At 45.5% G+C, this 22,002-nt stretch overlaps 1 protein-coding gene across 3 annotated transcripts in view; it reads left to right on the forward strand.

The window, feature by feature from the left end:
- Positions 1-1,524: 1,524 nt before the first annotated feature.
- LOC147701580 (transcriptional enhancer factor TEF-1-like) overlaps positions 1,525-22,002 on the forward strand; it is a 199,095-nt gene continuing 178,617 nt past the window's right edge. The window contains exon 1 of one of the 3 annotated variants that reach the window (XM_086930239.1): positions 1,525-1,840. The gene's annotated coding sequence lies outside the window, so the exon portion shown is untranslated. Of the gene's footprint in view, positions 1,841-2,028; positions 2,510-22,002 lie in introns of those variants that run through there. The other 2 variants (XM_086930240.1, XM_086930241.1) reach the window with 2 other exon arrangements.

Consider the following 22,002-nt stretch of genomic DNA (forward strand, 5'->3'; position numbering starts at 1 on the left):
TTATGGCAAAGCGCTATTTATACAAGAGCACTTTTCTCGTTCAGTGTTCGTGCCCTTCTTTCCCCTCTTTGTATCAATTCTTGTTTAGCGCCTACTGTATCTTTGTATCAATTCTTGTTTAGCGCCTGCTGTATCTTTGTATCAATTCTTGTTTAGCGCCTGCTGTATCTTTGTATCAATTCTTGTTTAGCGCCTGCTGTATCTTTGTATCAATTCTTGTTTAGCGCCTGCTGTATCTTTGTATCAATTCTTGTTTAGCACCTACTGTATCTTTGTATCAATTCTTGTTTAGCGCCTGCTGTATTCTGGCCCTGGTAATGTTCTCATTCTGTGTCCGCTCATTTCTTGCGTTGTCACTCTTATTCTAGTTGTGCTTTTCCTACTTCTATTTAGGTTCTTGGTGTTTTCATTCAGCTAAGCTCTAATTCTGACACAATTCTGAAGCAGCTGCTCTTGTTGTGCCTAGCTTTGCTTCGACTAGAGCGCCTTTCTCGTATTGCATTAGTTCTGGTTTCTAGCATTGTTTGGTTTGGCCTCAGCTTTGCGCCCGGTCGTAAGTGTTTTTATTTAATTTTACCGCTTCAGATCTAGATTCCCTCTTGGTTTTCTCTAGTATTGCTCTGGTTCTGTCTTAGATGCTCGCTAGTTGGAACGCTGTTCTCTGGGTATCTCTGTAAAAGTTTGTGCTTGCTTCCATCTCTACTCTGATCTTCCCTCAGTTCTAACCCCGCCTCGTGCTTCTCTGGCTTTAGAAGTGCTTCTATTGGTTCAGGTCCGTTTCGATGCGTCTTTCTCTGTACTTCTTCACCTGCTCGGATGCGGTTTCAGAACCGTTCTTGTTCTGCCCAGTACACAGAGCTTGAAATGGAAAAATAGAAGTGCAGGTGCCCTGTACCAAAGAACCTGCTTGTTTCTGAGAAGTGCCGGTACTTTCCAATTAAACATATTACGTCACTCTTGAGAAGTGCAGGTACTCTCCCTCTCAAAATATAAAAAAAGTGCCGGTACTCGGTACCGGACAATACAGGCCCATTTAAAGCACCGCCAGTACCTTTGCCAGCATTAGTCTGGCCATACTTCGGAGCTCGTCACGCTCCGGCGCTGCTGTCGTTCCATTTTTCATGTTTTTATTTAACACTCCCTTTCATCAGACTCGAGGCCTGCTCTAGTGCTTGCGCTGTCCCGTCGTGTCTGAAGTACTGATCTTGGCGTTTTAGGAGGCTCTCTACTGGGCTCACCACTCCTCCGGTTCTGTCCTTCCTCTGCTGCATATTAAGAGTTCTTTCCAGGATCGCCACTGTTTCCCCTGCTCCGGTTTTACTCCCAGCCCCCCGTCTTCGTGTCCAGGGCACACAGGAGAGTTTAGCAGAGGCCGGTCTCACCCCACCCCTTCTTCCTCCTCTTGACCTGCTGGCAGGCGGCGCCTCTGGTGAGCTCATGGGGGAGGAGCAGCCAGGTTGGAGGTAAAGCCCCACCTCCTGCCGGGCCCCGCCCCTTTCCATGGCCCCTCCCTGAACTGAAACTGACTGGCTGAGTTCACTCCATTCCATTCCTCTCTCTCATTCCAGAGATTCCTCTGAAAAGCTGTCACCTTTCCAAAATACCAGGCCTGCCTTCTCAGGCATCAACAACAGCAGGCACCGGGACCCAGGGCACCGCCGCCAAAACCATCATCATCACCCACCACCACTTCCAGGGGCCGCAGCCCCCGGGAGAGAAGAGGAGGGGAAGAGAACAACTGTCCCACGGAGCACTCAAGCCCTCAGCACAGTTAGCCCTGCTCACACTAACACCCCGCTACAAACTTTCACTCTGGGGCACAATAAAGGGCTCCCAGGAGGTAAGGAAAAAAGTTTCATTGGCGTGGCTTTTGTTTCCTTCTCTCCTCTTCTCCCCTGTCGCTCTGTCCCCCCTTTTCCATCCCCTGCTTCCCCGCTCCCCTTTGTCTTTTCTCCCCCTCTCCTGCTCGCTCGCCTTCTCTCTCTTTCCCTTCCCTCTCTCTGACACGCTCAGGGATCTGGGAGCTTCAAATCCTTGTCGTTTCTAGCATGTTTGGCATATTTGCGCCTGGTTCCTGGCTTCTCGTTGACTCTCCGCCTCCCTCCCTGGAGTGCGGCGCACAGAGGTGTGGGGAACCTCGCGCTGGGGCAGGAGAGGGAGGCGGTCAGAGTTTTGGGGCTCTTATTTGCGTTTTTCTTCAAAAAAAGAGTATTTTCCAACTGCTCGAGTACTTTTCTGAAACTCGACAGGACGCTTCCAGTAACCAGCAGACATCTTACGTGCAGGCAGTGAGGGAACTGCTCTCCTGCTTTCTTACAGTTGTTGCCCCCCAGGCAGGGCTGCTTTTCAGGACACAGCCAGTGCTTTTGCTGCCCCATGGCCGCCTTCAGCATGGCCGCAGTGTCTGCTGGGACGTGTCTCCTGAAGGTTACTGCAGGGCTGGAGGCCCCCATGAATGCATGGACTGTACAGAGAGCCCCACCCTGGCTTCCGATAGACACCTCTCTCTGTGAGTACCCTCTTATTAAGTTGTACCCCCCCACCCCTCCAGAGTGCCCCTCCTGTCACTTCACGTCGAGCCTTCATTTTACCCCTCTGTTGATGCCTCTCTGCCAGTACCCTCTTTTTGCCCCTACTCCTTGTGAATATCCTCTTGTATTTACATCATTTTACACCTTTGCCATTACTCGCTTGTTCTATCCTCTCTGTGTGTCAATGCCCCCGATCTGCCACTTCTTCTCTTCCACACTCTGCTAGTATTCTCATTTTACTTCTTCTCTTAACCCCTTCCTTTTCCACCCTGTGGTGATTACCCTTATTTTACACCAGTGTACGTGAGTACCCTAAACTTACACCCTCACTTTGCCTGTCACCCATTACTCACTTTCTGTGAGTAACCTCTTCTCTCCCCTGTGTAATTTCCAGTTTATTTCTCCCTCCGAGAGTGTACTCGCATTTCACTCTTCTAGTCACCCCTATCTGCTTTTACCCATCTTTTAAACACGTCTGAGCACCCTTAGACCACACTTCTCCCTGAGACTCCCGCTTGCACTCTCCAAGTACACACTTTTCGCCGCTCCGGAGAGTGCACCGGTGTTGCGCGTTTCTTGTTCTGGTTCCTTTTGAGTCCTAGTGTGTTATCTTCTTTGTTTTGCACCTTATCTGCTGAAATCTTTCCCCATTTCCACCCTCTGTAAGTAGCATTTTCTGCGTATAGTACTGTCGCTTTTTGTACTTTTTTTTTGTACTTTTTAAAGATACACGAAGGCTGTCGTCGACCCCCCCCCCCCAAATGTCCTGCTTTCAACTTCGTCATGTGTGTGTGGGGGGGGGGGGGGGGGGGGGTCGAAAGGTGTAGTGAGTGGAGCGCCCCCACACCGAACTCACAATTCGCATTCTTCCAGGGCTTATTTTGTTCATGTCTCAGCTCTGAGCTTTTTTTCCCTTCAAAAGGCTTTGCTGAGCTAAGCAAAAAAAAATCCCTCTCTCCCAGTGCGGGCAAACCCCCGGGATGGCTTTAATAAAGAACGGGGCAGGTCTTTGCTCTCCTCGGCGGGGTGGGGGCTGCTTTAGAAGTTACTTTAAGCAGTACTCAGAGCCTGGTAGGAGAAAACATTTAATAATGAACTGGTTACTATGCTTCTGTCCGGCTGTAGGACTGTTCTCAGCCTGTTGATAGCTGCTGTTCATTTTAGGAACGGTGGGTTGTGATTAGCTTTTCCCCCAAAAAACATTTAAATCCGGTTTCTCTCCCCAGCCCTTTGTTGTAGCTGGAGCCATCTTCGTCTGTTTTTTGAGACCTGCACTGATTTCGAAAGTTTGTAGTCTGTGTTTGGAGAGGAACATGAGTGAAGTAGAAAGGCGGGAGGAGTTTTTTTCCTCTCCTTTCAATGTTTGGATTAATGTTTTACTAAAAGGAAGTGGCCGTTTCCTCGCAGCCCGCCCCTGGATCAGTGCAGCGTACTCTCTTGGAGTGATTTAAATGTTCTGTATAAGTTCTTGTTTGTTGTGTTTAAAAGGCGTATATGCGACTTTTGTATACAATTGGTGGTTTGCAGCAGCAGGCGGGAGAGTCCGTGAAAAATGGCAAAGGGGGGTGAAGGGTGGAGGATGGAGAATTCGAGATAAGGAGGGAAGCAAGCTATGAAAGTTGGTTTTCTTTGTCCACTTCTGGTAAACCAACCAAGCCGCACAGCCCGGCATTCCACTCTTGTGCCAACCTCTTTTCTGTCTTCATCCTACACTTCTGCGAGCTCAGTGCGGAGAGCCCCTCGTCCTTAATTTTTTATGTTCTTTTCCGCCTCCCCGCGTTGTAAATAAACTTCTGGAAGGCTCTGATTCCAGGAAACTCGGGGGTTGAGGGGTTGTTGAGTCACCCCCCCTCCCCTCTCCCAGTCTGCCGCGGGCCTTTTGTGTGAACAAAGGTTAAAGTTCTCTTCACGAGCCTACTCCCTCCCACCCGGAGTGTGGGGCGCAAAGAGGGTGGCGGTAGTTTCTTACTTTAATCTGATGTTTTGGGTACATTACACCACACCCAGCGCCACAAACTCTGGAAACACTCGTTTTCTTGGAGGGAAAATCGGATCTGTTGTTTATTTTGAGATTGTTCAGTGCACAGTGGCGCTCTGCGGTTGGTTTGATAATCAAAGTGTGATTTAATTGTGTTTTTTTTAAAAAAATTTTTTTACAAAGGGGCAGTTGAAAGTACAACCCCCGAAGCGGTTCTTCAAAACTCGCCCATATTATAATGTTACCCAACCCTGTGTTACAAAGCAAAAGGGAGTAAAAGAAAAACTGGCACCTCCCACCCCCGGAGATGTGGGGTCAATGCACCCCGTTTTAGGTATCTGGCTATAGTGTACTATAAACCAGTGGGCCGCTGCTGATCAGTTAGGTTATTTCACCACTCGATTTAGGAAAAAACATCTCGGTGAAGTGAATGCTGATAAAACACCAGCTCTTTAAACTGTACCTCGAATGTAGTTTGGAAGGACTTTGTAGCATCATAGGCCTCTTAAAGTTGAGCTTGTATACTGAATGCACAACTTTTGTAATGTTTAAAAATACTTCTGTAGTTCCTATCTGTATTGTAATACGCACGCCCGGTTTATTTTCAGTTGTTTGCTGTTATAATGACATGACAACATAATTTGGCTTGCAACACAGACGTTACAAAACAGGTGTTGTTGACCTACATCTATAGGCAACTTGAAACGTACAGAAGTTTGGTCTACAGCCATGTCAGGACTTACTGTTCTGTTTTATATACACTTCATATACAATATCATAATACAATATGTCATATTTTTATGGGATAACCGGGTATTTCAAAAAGCTTTTCTGATGGGTTTTATTTCTTATTATTTGTTGTCTATTTCTTTTTTTTGTACGTGGTTTGGACTTTATAAGCTGTTTGTACCGGGGTTAAATGCCTTTTCAATATTCAGATCTACATGTAAGTGGCTGTTTTACAGCACATTGTTACATGTTTGCAGATGTGTTTTTGCATGTGTTATTTTCCTGTATTCTGTGATGTTCTAAGGTTTTGTGTTTATTAAAGTATATATTAAAGCAGTGTATACCCACGTGCTGTTTAGAAAACACGAGAGGCCAGTGGTGTGTAAATGTTGCCAGGCCCTGACTAGAGTTATAAAGTATGTTAAGGTCTGCCAAGTCTATTCGCTATAATGCACCATGTAAGTGTATTCCAGAGGCCCTGCCTATCTATGTTTTGTATATTGCCTGCCAGATGTCCCATTTAGTATGATATAGTGCCTAGTATGATGACCAACAGGGCCTTATCAATTGTACTTCACCGTGTCAGACCTATTTGGTGTGATACAGTGTGTGGAGCTATCCAGGACCCTCTCAACTGAATACCCCAGGTAAGGCCTGCCAGGGTTTTGCCATGTGTGATAATAGTGTGTGGCGTGCCAGAGAGGTTGCCTTGTATGATATTGTGTTCGAGGCTTGTCCTGGCCTCGTCAAAGATATTCAGGGCCATTGGAGTTATGCAGCAATGGGGAGACACCCAATTATGTGACAGGGTTGACTAAATTATGTGGCACGAAAAGGGAAAAGATGTTGCATAATGAGGCACATTTTTGATAGTATTACTTGTTTTTTTTGTAATTTTTTACAAATATTTCACCTCATTCGTAGCAGTTTAACAGAATAAAAAAACAAGCAACTGAAGGATGGCCAGCTAACCTTTCAGAGGTGCCTTCCACTGTGCGCAGCCACAGGTTGCCTAGTTTTTAGTAACTTTTGATGGATTGTGTGGCAAATCCACAATTATGCTAAAACAGCTGCGGCCGCACAATTTCAGTGGCCCTGAATATAATACACCATTTAATGCCCACCAGAAGCCCTGCCTAGTGTGATTTAGTGTTAAGTCTTCTAGAGCTGTGAACTGTAATGCGCTGTTTAGAGGTCCTGCCTCGTGTGATAGTTTGTGAAGCCTGCTAGGGCGACAACTGTAATACAAATTACCTGCTATAAATAACTCAAAATAAGACAGTGCCATGGCTGTGTCAGGTACACACAGTGTATAATGAGCCCTGTTGGGCCATGAGTAGTTAACTGCAGTGGGTAAAAACTGTCAGGGCCTTGACTCTTCTAACAGTGTGTCTAATAATGTCTGGCCTACCTGGGCATGGATGATGGCCTGCCAGTTTCCCTGCCTGAGTATATAGTGCAAAACCTACACCAATTGAAACACCTGGCTGTTCATAAAAACGTAGAACACAAGAACAGGTAGTGAGACCAAATACTCATAGTAACATTAATATGCACTATACTACGCAACACACAATAAATCCAAACAGGCAAATGCACAATCCGTCCCAGCGTGGTGCAGCTCTCTTGGGGCATTTTATTTGCCTACACGATGTCAATAAAATAACTTTGTTGCAAAGAATGAGGACCTCTCTTTAATTAAACCATAAGGAGCCTTATTCCCAAGTATGGCAATGCGGCCGACGCATGTTTCGCGATACATATTGCTTTCTGGAAGCCTCTTATATTTAACATGTTCCATCACAGTTAAGTTGTCCCATTGTCAGTGATGTCCGGTTTAATATAAGGTAGTCCAGAGCAATTAAGACTGCATATAAACCTTAAAAAACAAGTGTTGTGGCATAGTTTCTCAAGCCATTGCCACATACCTGTGGCAATGGACTACGGCACTAGTCCAAGACACTTGGTTTTTGATTGGGTTAACTACTTTGGACTACAATATAAGAATATGTATTTTAGTGACAATAGGACAACTTAATTATGACGGAAAATGTGAACTGTATGAGGTTCAGAGCAAGCGATGTATATTGCACAACATGTGTTGGACCGTATATGCCTATTTGTGAATTAAGCTGCTTATGGAATAAATAATGAGTGTCCCTCATTCTTTTGGAAAAAAACAACATACAGTATGCCGCCACACCCTCCTTACCCAAAAAAACAATGGAATGTCTAAAGAAACACAAACACTAGGTTAGTGCACAATCACATATACGCGACCTAGCCACATGAGCACAATTCACGTAAGCTAAATATACACACAGTAAACACTCTCAACATTCACCATTACTTTGACCACCCCAATAAAGCCACAAATCACACATCTAATATTTACAATCCATTGTCACGGACGTAAGTACCAAAATACTATCCAGGACACAATTTCACTAGAACCAAACAGGCATACACAGCAGAATGAGCACACAACAAAACCTATTGGAACCTCACACAATTTACTGTATTTCTTAAATTTGTTAAGAAATCATGTGGAAAGTTACCAATTGTCCTTTCTATCTGTTGATTTCTCTTTGATTTTGTTTCTCTAATTCAATATTTCCTGCTTATCAGTTTTTGATATACCCTTAATTGTCAAACTGTATTTTTTAGTTAATTAAATACAAACCAATCGTTGAAAGCAATAATGCACGTTTTCGACCATCAATCTCTTTTCAAATGGAAAACTGCTCAAAAAGGTGGAGATTATAGCCACAATATGTCAAAGAAAGTCTTTGTTTCAGGTTTTTATTTGCTTACTTAAGTACTTTTATACTGGCAGAATGCTATCTGGTTGTTGTACATGTGAAAGCTAGCCTTTATAACCTCATCATGCGCATGAAGTAGGAGATCAGCACGAGAAATAAATGAGGAAAGACAGGGGTCTCTAACATTTTCAAGAATAAGCACTGGCTATTTTCAAAGAAAATCATTCTAAGCCACTAAGAATATTAGTGTAGTAATAGTGACCACATTAGGGAAGATTATATTAGTAGCAACCAACTTGAAAATTACCGGCAATGATCAGATCAACGCATCAAGGCATGGTTCATAGCAGTATGTGAACTTTATCAATTTGGAATGCCTCTACATCAGTAATGCATAACAGCCATGGGTGCAATGCCACTGGCACGAAGGTAACAGGAGTAATAAGCTAACCAACGCCCCAGGATTCCTTACTCCAATATCCTCATCAAATATATTTTGGAAATTGAGCAATTTTTCTCCAAACATCATCCTATTTACACACCTTTTCAATTTTGATTACTTCTATTATTCAACAAAGCTGAAGCTTATAATGGAGTAGGCTGTGCTGCACGATGTTGATGGAGAGCTACCAGTGGCGTAGAACCTACATGTTGGAGAAGCCTGCTCTAGTGCATAATGTCTTTCTTTTTTTTAAGTTCAAGTTTATTGAAACCAAGCATGGAAAAACATACAGAGGCATTGCATTAAAAATGTCTTTCAACAATGATAGAAACCTGAAGATACCTATTATTCATAAGGACTGTAGATGAGCTTCAAAAGAGCTCACTGTTTTAGAAACTCTATCCTCCATCCTGCTACAGCCAACAAAATCTAATGTTGAATGGGCATCAGAGCTAGGTTAGGGTCCTGGTTGTTGAGGTACTCAAGAAGCTGAAAAAGATGGCACCACTACCTCTGTTTGAAGCAGGAGACGTTGCAGCAGGATGTTACTACCCAGTGAAAGCAGAAACAACTAGAGAACTAAAATCGAGTTCGTTTTCTAGATCAAAACCATCAGCTCTCACATGCGAAAGGCAGGATTTTAAAGGCAGTTTGCATTGTTATTGGCGGTCAACTAAATTCGCATAAGATAAAGTTCGTGCGAATCAGCCTAGGACATTTACCACTGATTAATAAACGTCACCCAACCACCCGCCCCCTCTCACCCTCTTAATTCCACTATATACATTTTGACAGGTCAAACCTGTCAAAAATTACACACGGGAAAATGGTTGGTAAGTTTCAGTTCATGCAGAATGCTCCATTTTAGCATGCAATGCCTCATTGTTTTGGGGATTTTTTGGACTGTGGGTATTTACAGCTTCCAGTACATGTAGATACTATATCCCAGGGTATTGGTAATCACTCCACCACTTTCCTGTCATAGTCAGGAAAGTTTTTTTTTTCTCCCAATATTATTATTTTTGCTTTTCAATAGCACCATTACATGCAAGATAATGTACGCTAACGATTAATCATCACAAATCACAGAATGGCTCCGTCCCAAAAGGAGTCAGCAGTGGTAACGGCAAGAGTAAACTCTAGAAATGAAAAGAGAGCCCTTAGTCAGGAACTTAAAAAAGGTTTGGATGCCAGATTTTTTTGGTTTTAATGATACGCAAGCGATACAGAGCAACTTTGTCGAGACGGTGTGCAACACTTCTCTGTAATCTACTTTTGGTGTCTTTAATAATGAAACGTTCGAGACTGGAATAGACTGACCTTCTTCAGCAACTTCAGGTAGTAAGAAAGAGGGTTAAAAGGAAGCTTTACTGGTTGCTCCATTAAAAAGGTGGAATTACAAAAAAAAAATTTTTTTACTTTAGTAGTAGCAATTGCCATAGCAGCTCCAGTCTCTGTGGCAGTAAAACATCTCTTTAGCATCATTGGGACTTATGCATTTTCATTTCATCCAGTCCTAGAAGGCTTTTTCACCCCTTCACCGTCTTGAAGGGAGAGGGGAATAAACCAAACCAGTCTGGCTCAAATTCTGTGTTTTTTGAGTCTATGAATAAATATTATATTGCATTTATCTCCTCCAGAAAGTGCCATAGACAAGTTAGCCTCTTTTTGAACTACTCCTATTTGTATCTTATTATATTCAGGTAAATCTGTCTATTTTTCTGTTGCTTGTATTCTCAATTCCAATAGATGCTGATTGGTTATGGATTTTAATGCTTAAACATATTCATTGCACCAAAGGAGGGGGGCATTTTAATATTATAATGTTTTGACCGTTTTAGGCCCATCTTTGTCCAGTTCTTTTTAGTTTGGCGCACTCGGATGGTATTCGTGTTGAGTTCTGTGGCTTTATAGATAGTAAGTTGATGGACATTTTGTGTATGGGGAACCCATGCAGGTTTTGGTGGATATACTGAGGGAGATAACTTGCAAGATAGTCACTAATCAAGTAGAAAATTGATAATCCTCACTAATAACTTTGTGGTTTATAGAAACATTTTCAGGCCTAATTCGCAAGGACCCCACTATACTTTTCCCGATAGAGGAACTAATGTAGGAAAGTTCTCCTTTTTGTATGGTCACCCCCCACTTTCTGCTCCAAATGCTGATGGTAATGACTTTGATAGTGCGTCGGAGTCTGCTGCCCAGACCCCAGTGCCTGTGCTTTCTCCTGAAACCGTTCTATATGACTTGGTAATCCCAAATTGCCAAAGACTTTACCGGCCCACCCCCTTATAAGTCCTATGTATATGGTACATGGGGTACGCAGGGCATAAGTGGTAAAGGAGTCCTCAGGGCTGCAGCATGGTTTTGTGCCACCCTGAGTGACCCAAGCAAACTACTGACAGTAGGCCTCCAATTGCAGTCTACAGGAACAGTGCAAGCTCGACTGTGCCCTGACCATGTGTGGCACAGTCAAAGCTCTATCTTTCATATATGCCAGGCACCCCTAAGCAAGGCTTCTCAGCCTAGGAGGCAGGGTGCAGTATATTAAATGTGTGAATATATAAGTACAACATATATGGCCATATAGTGGCATTTCCCAATGGAAACAACTAGAAGTATTAGCGGTCCATAATATAAAATGGGCACTCTTGAAATTAGCAGCCTCATTATGGTACCACTAAAATAAGTCCTGTTTGATACCATGCCTTCTCACCCCTGCCACGATTCTTGTGTCCTGGGTGACCTGGCATGCAATACCGCTGCCACCAATACCGCCGCCACCAAGACCATCACCTTCACCAATAACACAACCACCAATACGAATACCACCCCCTTAGCTTAGCGCCTCTCGCTCACTAGTAATAGCTGGGGTAATGTACGTGGCTGGACCTGCAGCCGAGACCATCATCCCTCTCTCTCTTCCTCCATACCTGCCATAAAACACAGCCCATCCTGCACCACTACCACCACCAATGCTGCTACATCCACCAATACCACCACCACCAATACCAATGCCACCAACACCAATACATCTACCAATACCTCCACTACCAGTCCAATACCACCAATACCGCCACCACCACCAATACCGCCACCATCAATACCACCACCTCCACCAGTACCACCACCAATTCCACCACTAATACCACCACCACCAATATCGCCACCAATACCAATACCACCACAACCAATACCACCACCACCAATACCACCACCTTAGCACCTCTCGCTCACTAGTAATAGCAGGGGCACTGTACGTGGCCGGAGCTGCAGCCTAGACCATCCCTCCCTCAATCCATGCCTGCCATAAAGCACAGTCCGCCCTGCACCAGGAGGTGAAGCCAGGGCCCTACTACAGCTGGAGTGTTTTTTATTAGGCCAAATATAGCAATGACATTATGCAATGCCACACTGCACACTCAAATCACGGAGAGGGCAGGAAATACCCCCCTGCGCCCCCGCTCTTCCTCCTGAGCCGCAACAGCGCAATCCCAGAGCGAAAGGTGTTGGAGAGCTTTGTTAGTGTTTATAGCTCAGATCATATGTAATTCTCGCTTCACACTTTGTGGCTGTGTAATTTACAACACTTACACATCTTCTTCACTACTTTGAGGACATTGCAGGGCGGTCTCTTCCTCTGATATTTACATTCTAACAAGTGGTTGAGAAGGCCCTTTATTGCAACGAAAAGGTCTCGCATTTGCAAGAGTTTAAGCTGTTGGTATTGTAAATGACAATGCCTATATTTATGTTTTAAAACCCAAAACATAAATAAACGACATTGTCAATTAAAATGCCAATAGCTCAAACTTGCATTAATGCGAGACCTATTGCATTGCAAATGCTTGTTTTCATATTTGGAAGCAGGTGACTGACATGATGCACAGGTTGCTTTGGGGTTGGTGTACGTTTTGGTGGATAATGAGGCAGTGATTGGCCAGCTGCTCAGCTGGTGGCTCTGTTTATAGTCTAAGACTAAGGCTGGAAAGGGTGAAGTAGCCAGATAAGAATAAGAAGGCGGACACGCTAATTCTTTTCTGATTTGTTCTGACTGGGCAGTTGCATGTTGGATAACTACATATTATAGGACCATATTTGACCTGTACTCCATCACATTAGTTTCATGTGGCACCATCTGATTTTATTTAATTAACAAACTAAAAATTAGATGTAGTTAAGAAAGGCTTACTCTGCGTATTATGTCTCAGGTGCAGGAGGTATCACTGGTACCTGACCCACGTAGATGTTTGTTAAACATATGGGAACCAAATGACCTTACACGCCACGGGCAAACTTGTGTCATGCTTGGAATAGTGATAGCGAAGAGGAACATAGCACAGAAGTGGGGCGGGTGGAGGTGCCTTCCCTCTCAGCATGGAGCATAAACATGGCTGAGACTATGATAACTGAAAGGGCGGTGTTTGTTAATAGAGGATGCCCCAGAAAGTGGTCTAAAATTTAGGGAGCTGGGAATGATTATAGGGGGGTATTTGTGATCCACCTGCAGCATATGAAAGCGATGGCTCGGATGAGGATGAGGAATGGGAGGTGGGGGAGGCTGGAATGTTACTGACAAATACTTGGAGGAATAGAATTTGTATATATTTTGCAGAACCATACAATGAGGTGTTGAGAAATGTTCCAAAACTGCCGTATCTAATATTGATACAACTTGCTGATGTGATGAAAACAATAAAATGTTTTAAAAAAAAATAAAAAAAGAAAGGCTTACTCGTCAATTTAGGATGTTTTGGTACTTTAAGGTATATTTTATTACTCTGTAGTCAACCAATCATGGTATTTATCTGAAGGTCAGCAGGTCTTAGGTCTGCCGTAGGTGGAAGGGGATGGTGTTCCAAGTCTTGGCGGCGAGGTGGGAGAAAGATCTGCCACCGGAGGTCGCTCTTCGGATGCAGGGGACTGTGGCGAGGGCGAGGTCGGCGGAGCAGAGCTGGCGGGTGGGGGGGCGTAGAAGCTGATTGGTCTGTTGAGGTACACTGGTCTGGTGTTGTGGAGTGCCTTGTGTGCGTGGGTGAGGAGCTTGAAGGTTATACTCTTGATGACAGGGAGCCAGTGCAGGGGTCTCAGATGGGGTGTGATGTGGCTGCGGCGAGGAGTGTCTAGGATCAGGCGTGCAGAGAAGTCTGGATGCGTTGCAGCAGTTTCAGGAGTTTGGCCGAGGCTCCTGTGGGGAGGGCGTTTCTGTTGTCAAATCTGCTGCTGGCGAGGGCCTGGGTTACCGTTCTTCTAGTTTCGGTTGGGATCCACTTGTAGATCTTGCAGAGCATGTGGAGGGTGTTAAAGCAGGAGGAAGAGACAGCGTTGACCTGCTTAGTCATGAACAGGGTGGAGTTGAGGATGACCACTAGGTTGCGTGCGTGATCAGTGGGGGTTGGAGCTGTTCCCAGTGCTGTCGGCCACCAGGAGTCGTCCCAGGCCGAGGGGGTGGATCCGAGGATGAGGACCTCCATCTTGTCTGAGTCATTGGTGAGGGAGAGGATCAGCTGGGTGTCATCGGCGAAGGAGATGATGTTGAGGTTGTGCAGTCGGGCAACATGGGCGAGTGGTGCCATGTACACGTTAAACAGAGTTGGGCTGAGGGATGAGTCCTGGGAAACGCTGCAGATGATATTGGTGGCTTCGGAGCGGAAGTGGGGGAGGCGGACACTCTGTGTTCTGCTGGAGAGGAAGGAGGTGGTCCAGTCCAGTGCCTTCTCATGGACCCTGGTACCTGGATCACGGTCAGCGGTCTACCTTCCAGGTGCAAAACACGTCCGTACTTTCTGCACTCCACATTCTTGAGTAAGGACCACCCTTATATATGAATTTCGAATAGCAAACATTAATAAAATAAAAATTACAAATGGAACCTAAACCTTGATATGAATTTAACAGAAAGTGGTGTAATAATAGTTCTAAAAAGGGATAGGGAAAGTTCAAATCTTGGTTCATAGTCCGTGTTGGGTTGAGGGAATAGGATGGGGTGAGAGCATTTGTAAGGATTAAGGTCCCTGTTAGGTCTTGTTTTAGGTGAAAGGTAATCTGAAAGAAAACGAGATGTCCGAATTCGTTCGATTGTGCCCAGTGGAGACCACATACCGTGCCCATTTCGGATAATATCTGCAGTACCGTGTCCACTTCTGGACACCTCTGTAATACAAGACCCAGTACATGTCACTTTTGGCGTAGTGTCCAGTCCATGCACATCAGGAACAATAAATACCCAGTTCTGAAGGCCTCGTCTACAGAAACATAAGCACTAAGACGCCCAACCTGGAGTACAGCGTTTCCCTCTCGAATGCCTGGGCAAGGAAACACTGGCGCTGTATGCAAGGGAGAGGAGGGCAGAGGCAGAGCAGCCCCTACTTGGAACACATGCAGCACAAGAAGGTGTGTTTGTAACTGGCAATACCCCAATAATGATAGATTTACAAGTGGCATGAGAGGGGCGGGTTGGCGGTCGGAATTGGAGCCCGTGGGGCTGGCCCTAGAGTGGGCTAAGAAAGCATTGTTACTCAAAAAGAGCAAAACAACCACTGCGTGCATTATCTCTCCGGCACCCCCAGAATCAGTGGCAACAAAAGGATAATAAATACCGGGGGGCGGGGAGGGTACGCTAGAGAGCCGGCAGGGTCTGTGGTGTTTGCAATGCGCAGGGTAATCGGAAGCCCGGGGCTTGGTCTGCCATCAGTGTCTCTCTGCACACCTCCACCCCCTCCCCTCACCCCCAGAGGGTCCCCGGCTTGACATGTCCAGATGTGCTGGGGCCACTCCCAGTGTTCGGGACTGGTTAGACCTGTATGAGGCCGGAGATCACAATCTGGGGCTCTGCTGGTGCTGGGGGCGGGGCGGGGCAGGCCTGCGTGCGCCGCGGGAAGAAAACTGACTTCCGGGGCCAGGTGTGCATTGAGATACAGAGACGCCCCTGCTGACTCCTTGGTCGTTTGGCTGCTTAGAGCCCGAGTGCCTTTAAGTACTACAGGGTTGCCTACAGGTAGCTCTTTCGTGCAGGGCCCTGACCCCTGCGTCACGCTATCTACGGGTTAACTAAACAGGGTATGTGCTAAATAGATTATACCCCTGCTGTAAAGCTATAGAACAGTGTGTGGCCGCCTCGTTGATGTTCATTGCCCATTCACATGGGACTCGAAGGTCTTTACGTCAATCATCTGTTTCCGTTTCTGCCCTCTGTAGCCCGGTGCGCCTCTGCTGGCCGATCATTTGTGTACATGCCAGACAGTATGTCAATACATGTTATGTTCGATTTTTAAAAATATTATTAAGGCAGTTGTTTGAAAAGAAATACACAGACAATAAAATACTTAACAGTTGTGTGCTGAGCTCTGCTATGAGAAGTTATTTTTGGGCAAGTAGCAGGGCAGGTCCCTAAGTCCTAGTAGTTTAATTACTTTACTACTATGCAACTTCCAGTCTGACGTATTTCATGTTCTGTGTGTGCTCAAATGGCATGGATGTGGCAGATATCAACTAAAAGCTTGGTGCTGTGTGGCCTAGTGCTGAGTGCTTTTGTATGTGGTTCTTGTCAGAGGGGTTGCTGGATAGGCTGCTTAGGCAAGGGTTTTGATTGGCTACTAGAACTCTGGTTTCCAATTGGAATTAGGGCTTTGATTTGCTGTTAGTGCGAGGGCTGTTATTGGTTAATAGGGCTAGGTCTCCCATTGGCTCTAGGGTTTAGGGTTAGGGTTCTGATGAGTTAGGGCTAGGGTTCCATTGGCCAATAGGGCAATTTTAAGGATAGGGCTAAGGTCATTGAGGACAAGGGCGGAGAGGAACAGGGCAGTTGCCTGTTTGGGTTGAGCAGAGAGGAAAAGGTCAGTTTCCTGTCTGGGTCGGGCGCAGGGCCAGAGAGTCTGGCCCAATTTTCACTTACAAGCTACCACCTTAAGCCCTCTACATCTGCCAACATCCAAACACAATATCAGCGAAGGCATTCTATTCCTGCACCACAAACAAACCTCATATAGATTTCAATGTGTATTGAACCAGTACAAAACCCCACACCTACACAGTACTACCCTAGCTATGGCACCTTCATTCTCAAAACACAACTCTGTCTAATACCACTAACACATAACCATCACAAAGCCACATTATACATAACTTAAATACATCCAGACACACTCCATATTCAAACAAAACACCAGCTCTATTCTTTACTTGCTCCTAACAGATCCCCTTTTAACATGACAAAACCTATACTCCGCCTTCCATCAGACCATCCACCAACACTCGCCTCCTCTTTTTACCAATTATTCACAACCATACAATTCTTACACTCCACTCCACCACATACATTAACTATTCCAGTGATCAAGTCTAACACACACTCATAACTTTTGTCCATCCCCTCTTACCCACCACATTCTCTTCTCCAAAACACACCACCACCTGTGCTATTCAAATACCACTCACCAGCAGTACTGCACATACAAATCATTAAAAGAAAACCACTCCAACAAGATCTCTTCTCACCACGCCACAAAAACACACAAATCTCAATATATTATATTTGTTACACATATATTCCCTTACTATGTAAACATGCATCTATATATTTATTATTTTAGTCCTAATGTACAAGAAAAAATACTCTCTCGAAAGCTTTACTCTTTCCTACCATCACCCTACTTCTCTATCAATTTATCCTCTATATTCACTCTCCTCTCACCCCAAACCATTTCTACTACTATGTTCTCCAAAATAACCCTTCTTAGACTCCTCCCTCCTCTAACACCTCCTGGCTCACCCTAAACACCTGTTTACTACTATGATCTCCCAAACAACCGTACTAAATTCTCCCTCATGTTATCTCTCCTTTGACTCAACCTAAATTTCATTTTTCTACTGATTTCTCTTTCTCCCAAATTCATTTCTACAGGCTCTTCCCTCCTCCATATCTCCTTTACTAATCCCAGACCTCAACTTACTACTATGATCTCCCAATTAATACTTAATTTTCTTCCCTCTTCCATCCTTCCATTACTCTACTCAATCCAACTAATGGACTCAAATGTCCTCCACTCAAATTGAGTCATACCTCTCTATACTAATACTACACCCATATCTTCCTATACTAATCCACTACTAATCCTTTTGGGTTCCAGAGTAGCATGCTACTCTCCAAAAAGCGCTTCAACGCCTCGTCAGGGATAGTAAGAGCTGTATAAATACAATTACAAAGTTTACTCTGTGCTGCTGACTACAGCGCCAATATTTAGGCAGACATGGTGATTTACAAATGTCAAACAACTTCAAAACAACATCACAGTTACAAAGACTTGTACTAAAACACTGCCATAGACCTAAGCGAGCTCTAGAAGCATGCAAGCAGGACAGAAGGTTTTCCAGGTGTTATGTGCTCTTCGGGGATGAGCTGGCTGATGCGGGTGTGCAGGAGGAATGGCGTCCGAGACCGAAAGACCAGTAAATAGAGCCACTCTCGATTGCCCGATTTTCCAGGGACAATTGTTACTCCTTAGGTTAAGCCCCTCAAAGACTGAGTGTGTTATCTGAGTCACTCAAGCAAACAAAAGTGTACATCAAACTGTGGCATAGTGGAAAGTTGGTCCATGGCAATGCTGATATTAATCCGTCTGAAAATGACATCCTCCTCTATGAGAATTGCGAACAAGCTGGTAGAAATGGCCTAATTCTCTGGTAAAATAGACCACACAGAGAAGACCCTTCCGTGTGTGGCACATTGAGCATCAATGAGCCACACCACTCACCACTTTATGGCTAATCTAGACCTCACTCTATGCCGAAATGGTGTTCACAGTATACCAAACTGTACAGAAATATTACATCCCGAGCTTGGTTACAAAGTGCAGTTTTGATACCCAATTTTGCCATAATGCACACATTTAACCTCTTGCATTCTAATTTTTGTAAAATATTAAAAATAACATGGCCATGAAAAAATGCCATGGCATTACAATAAATACAGATGCGCAGTGCCATATGCTATTTATTACCATTGCTAAGGCAGACGAGGGCCATGTGAACCACTTGGCTACGCCTTTCATGAGTCATGGCATATTACTTTCCACATATACTATTCATGACATGCTGATGAAAATAAATGTAGCCCATTACAGCATGGTATTTGGAGCAACCGTGATCCGGACATTATTACTTTAGTGCAAAGGCCTCAAACTCTTTATCACCACTGTCGAGGTTCTTGCCCTTGTTCATCGCGGTGATGACTTGCACTGCTCACACTATGGGCCTATTCAACAAGATTGTACTCTGGTTGTGCTTAAATACCAGGATGTCCTCTTCCGCTAAGATGGAGGAGCGTCGCCCTACTGGTCTCCGAGCAGTTGAAAGAGGAAAAATGAAAGGATAATAACGCAGCGTTATTATCATTTTATTTTTTCTACTGCGGTGACTCAGGGCAGACAAACGAACGGACGTAGCTCGTCTCGGCTCCCGGTCTGCGCTCAGCTCCTGATCACCTAACTGCTAGTAAACGGCGACTTCTCTGTCGGAAAGCACACTGATGGCCAGCTGAAGATATGGAGCCCACATTGAGTGACACCAATTCCTGCTGCGGAACTCCTAGACCCAGTGGTGCAGCTTAGTAACGGAATCTCCTCCAGAGTGCACCAAGATGGCGCCCGTCACCCCGCGGGAGAAGGGAGCGCCGGAGAATTGGTGAACCACCCAGCGAAGAGTGGCAACATCGCAGTACCACTGACCTTGGCCGAAACTGGCAATATTCACCGCCAGGAATGCCAGACCTCCTGCAGCGAGAGCACCTTTGCTTTATTCCGGGCTCCGACACGGGCTGTTGAATGCTGCACGCGACTTTACGGAACCCGCCAGGTATATGCACAGCGAGAAAGGGCACCCATGGCACCCGCCTGTTCTATCATTGGGTTAAGCACTCCCATCAGCCGATCGCTCTTTGGTGGGAGAGGGAAGAATACTGACATTGCAGCCCAAGTCATATGCCATGCCTGACTCTAAAATGGCGACCAGGCTCTAATCACTGGCATCAGCTCCAGAGCCGCTGCTTTACTCCTCATAGTGCACAGCCGGCATATCCCCATTCCCATCCCACCAGACCAACTAGCGATCTTAGGGCCGAGCAGTGGCTCATTCTCTGATGATATGAAGTGCACTGGGATGAAGAATATTGGAGCTCGGGGTCCAGTTGAGGGTGATGCAGGTACACTGAGGGTGCCGGGCGTCGAGGGCGGTGTGCTAATTACGTTCCCACCCCCCTCCTGTGACCCATGGTGTACTTCCCTGACACCACAAAAGTGCAGAAACCTTAAAGCTGGAAGCCTCCTAAACCAGGAGTAATTAGGAAGCAAATCTTACTTCCTAATTTTTTGCACTTTTTGCACTTTTTCGTTATTTTCACTTTCACGTCCCTAGGTAAGGGTGGGCCTTAGCGCGTCCATACCGCCAGGGTTTAATACACCAATAAGTCCTGAAGAATGCCTGGTAACATTACACCGTTTCATGGCTGAAACATGTCGACTGATTTGTAAGGAAATTACCACTCAATTAATTGTGGACTCTTTTCCAAACCCATACATTTTAATAACCTGTCCTTAGTGATCAAAGAATAAAATTATTTCTGATACACTACTGACTTTTTAAACCCTCACCACTCATTAGTCAAATTTACTTTGCACAACACGTCTGAATCTCACTATCCTGCTCCGCAGTAGGTCTGGCGTTGTAGCACACCAAAGAGGCACTCGGTCTCTTTGGTGGGGCCCGATGATGAAACATGTCATCACCAGGTGGTGAGTGAGGGCTTTCCTTAAAGTCCTGAGTGAGGCCGTCAACCCCTTTCTTAGCTGCTCCTGACTATGGTCTGGTATAACCATTTGACACTCTTTTCTTGTTTACTGAATATTGGAACTCCCCAAGATTGCCGCCTTCCCAAAATAGGCGGTCCGCCTCCCCCTATTCTGGGATCGGTCGCTGAGAGTCCCTTCCCCGGCACTACTTTGGACCTACCGAGCTCGCTGCGGTCGCTCGGCTTCAGGGGCTGCCTAACTCCAAAATGGCACCAGAGAGCTGTGGGATTGATGCAGCTGGAGAGTTGGGACGGCGACTAACAATTGGAACTCTGCTGCAGCCACACGAAGGTAGGCTATGGATTGCCACTGAACCAACAGTTGCCGCTGGAGGGGGTCACACAATGACCTATAGGGATGGCCCAGATTTACTCCCTGGTTATGCGAGAATGACTCTGGAGGCTCCTCGCCTGACCTTCTAATGGCGGCTACCTCTCCCTCTGGTGGTCTTCATCCCCATCACTCACTCCCCCTCTGAAGACATGCTGACACTGGCCCTGTCCACCCGCTGCATCACTGCATATATTACACCCCCTATGCTTTTGAAGTCATTGAAAATGTTGGGGGCCAACGGAACTGAACACCAAGGTCAATACCCCCTTGCCTGATGGCCGCCTTAGTTGTTCTCTCCACAATGCTCTACCACTCCTGGACAATAGAACTGGCCATAGACCTGATCTTAATCACATGCCTCACCTGACCGTGATCCTGCGCTCTCTCCAGGACATGTACTCTTTGAACTTTCCCTCGACCGTGGAGACCCTACTATTTTAATGAGACACGGGGGAGCTACCTGTTAGCTGAAGAGTTGATGGGCTGTGGATTCCCCCTCTGCCATCACCTACCCAGCCGGACTTTGGGCAGACTTTTCTCCGTCTCTATCGTATCCCCCTCCTTCCCCTTCACACTACCCCCTTCTCCCTCTACGCTCCCTTCTTCCCTTCTTTTATCCCTTTAATGTTTTTCTGTGGAGACCTAGCAATTTGACCGATGTCCGGTGGAGCTACCTGATAGCTGAAGAGGAGATGAGCTGTGGATTTCCCCTTGGCCATCACCTACCCAGCCGAACCTTGGACAGACTTTCCCTTTGTCTCTCTGTCGTATCTATACCCTACCCCTTTTTCCCCTCGCCCTTCCTCACTCCGTTTCCATTTCTTCCATGTTCCTTAAAACTTTTTATTAATATCTTTGGTAACTTGTAACTGATGCAAGTTTGCAACTATGTGGAACCTTATATAAAGCGCTCTGATACCTTCCGGTCTAGCCAGCGATATATAAAACTCTTTAAATAAATAAAATAAAAACATCTTTTACCATTTCCTTCTCTTTTAGATTCCTATCTGTTCAGATCCTCAAATACCCCCTCCAGTGGTATGAGATTAGAAGGGTCGCTCAGGCACAGAAAATAGGTCCAGCATCAAAATTGTGCCCCCCATTAGTGAATCCGATATCTAAAATGTGGGCCACATTTGCAAATCGGACCCGTTTTGAACTTAAAAAACCTGGCGCCAAAGTGTTTTGCAGGGTATGGAAAACTGCATTCTATTGTGCTTTCTGGAGACAATGTGTCCAGTAATATCTGGGAAATCAAAAGTAAAAACCAGTCCACCAGACATTAAAACAGGCAAAAAAAAAACGTCCTGCACAGGCTTGTCACAGCAGCAGCCCTTCTGGAACTTCGAGATTGCCCTGTTAGGCCAGTCTGAGCCTGGAC

This window comes from Lissotriton vulgaris, chromosome 7 (genome assembly GCF_964263255.1).
Source record: "Lissotriton vulgaris chromosome 7, aLisVul1.2, whole genome shotgun sequence".
NCBI classification, from domain to species: Eukaryota; Metazoa; Chordata; class Amphibia; order Caudata; family Salamandridae; genus Lissotriton; species Lissotriton vulgaris.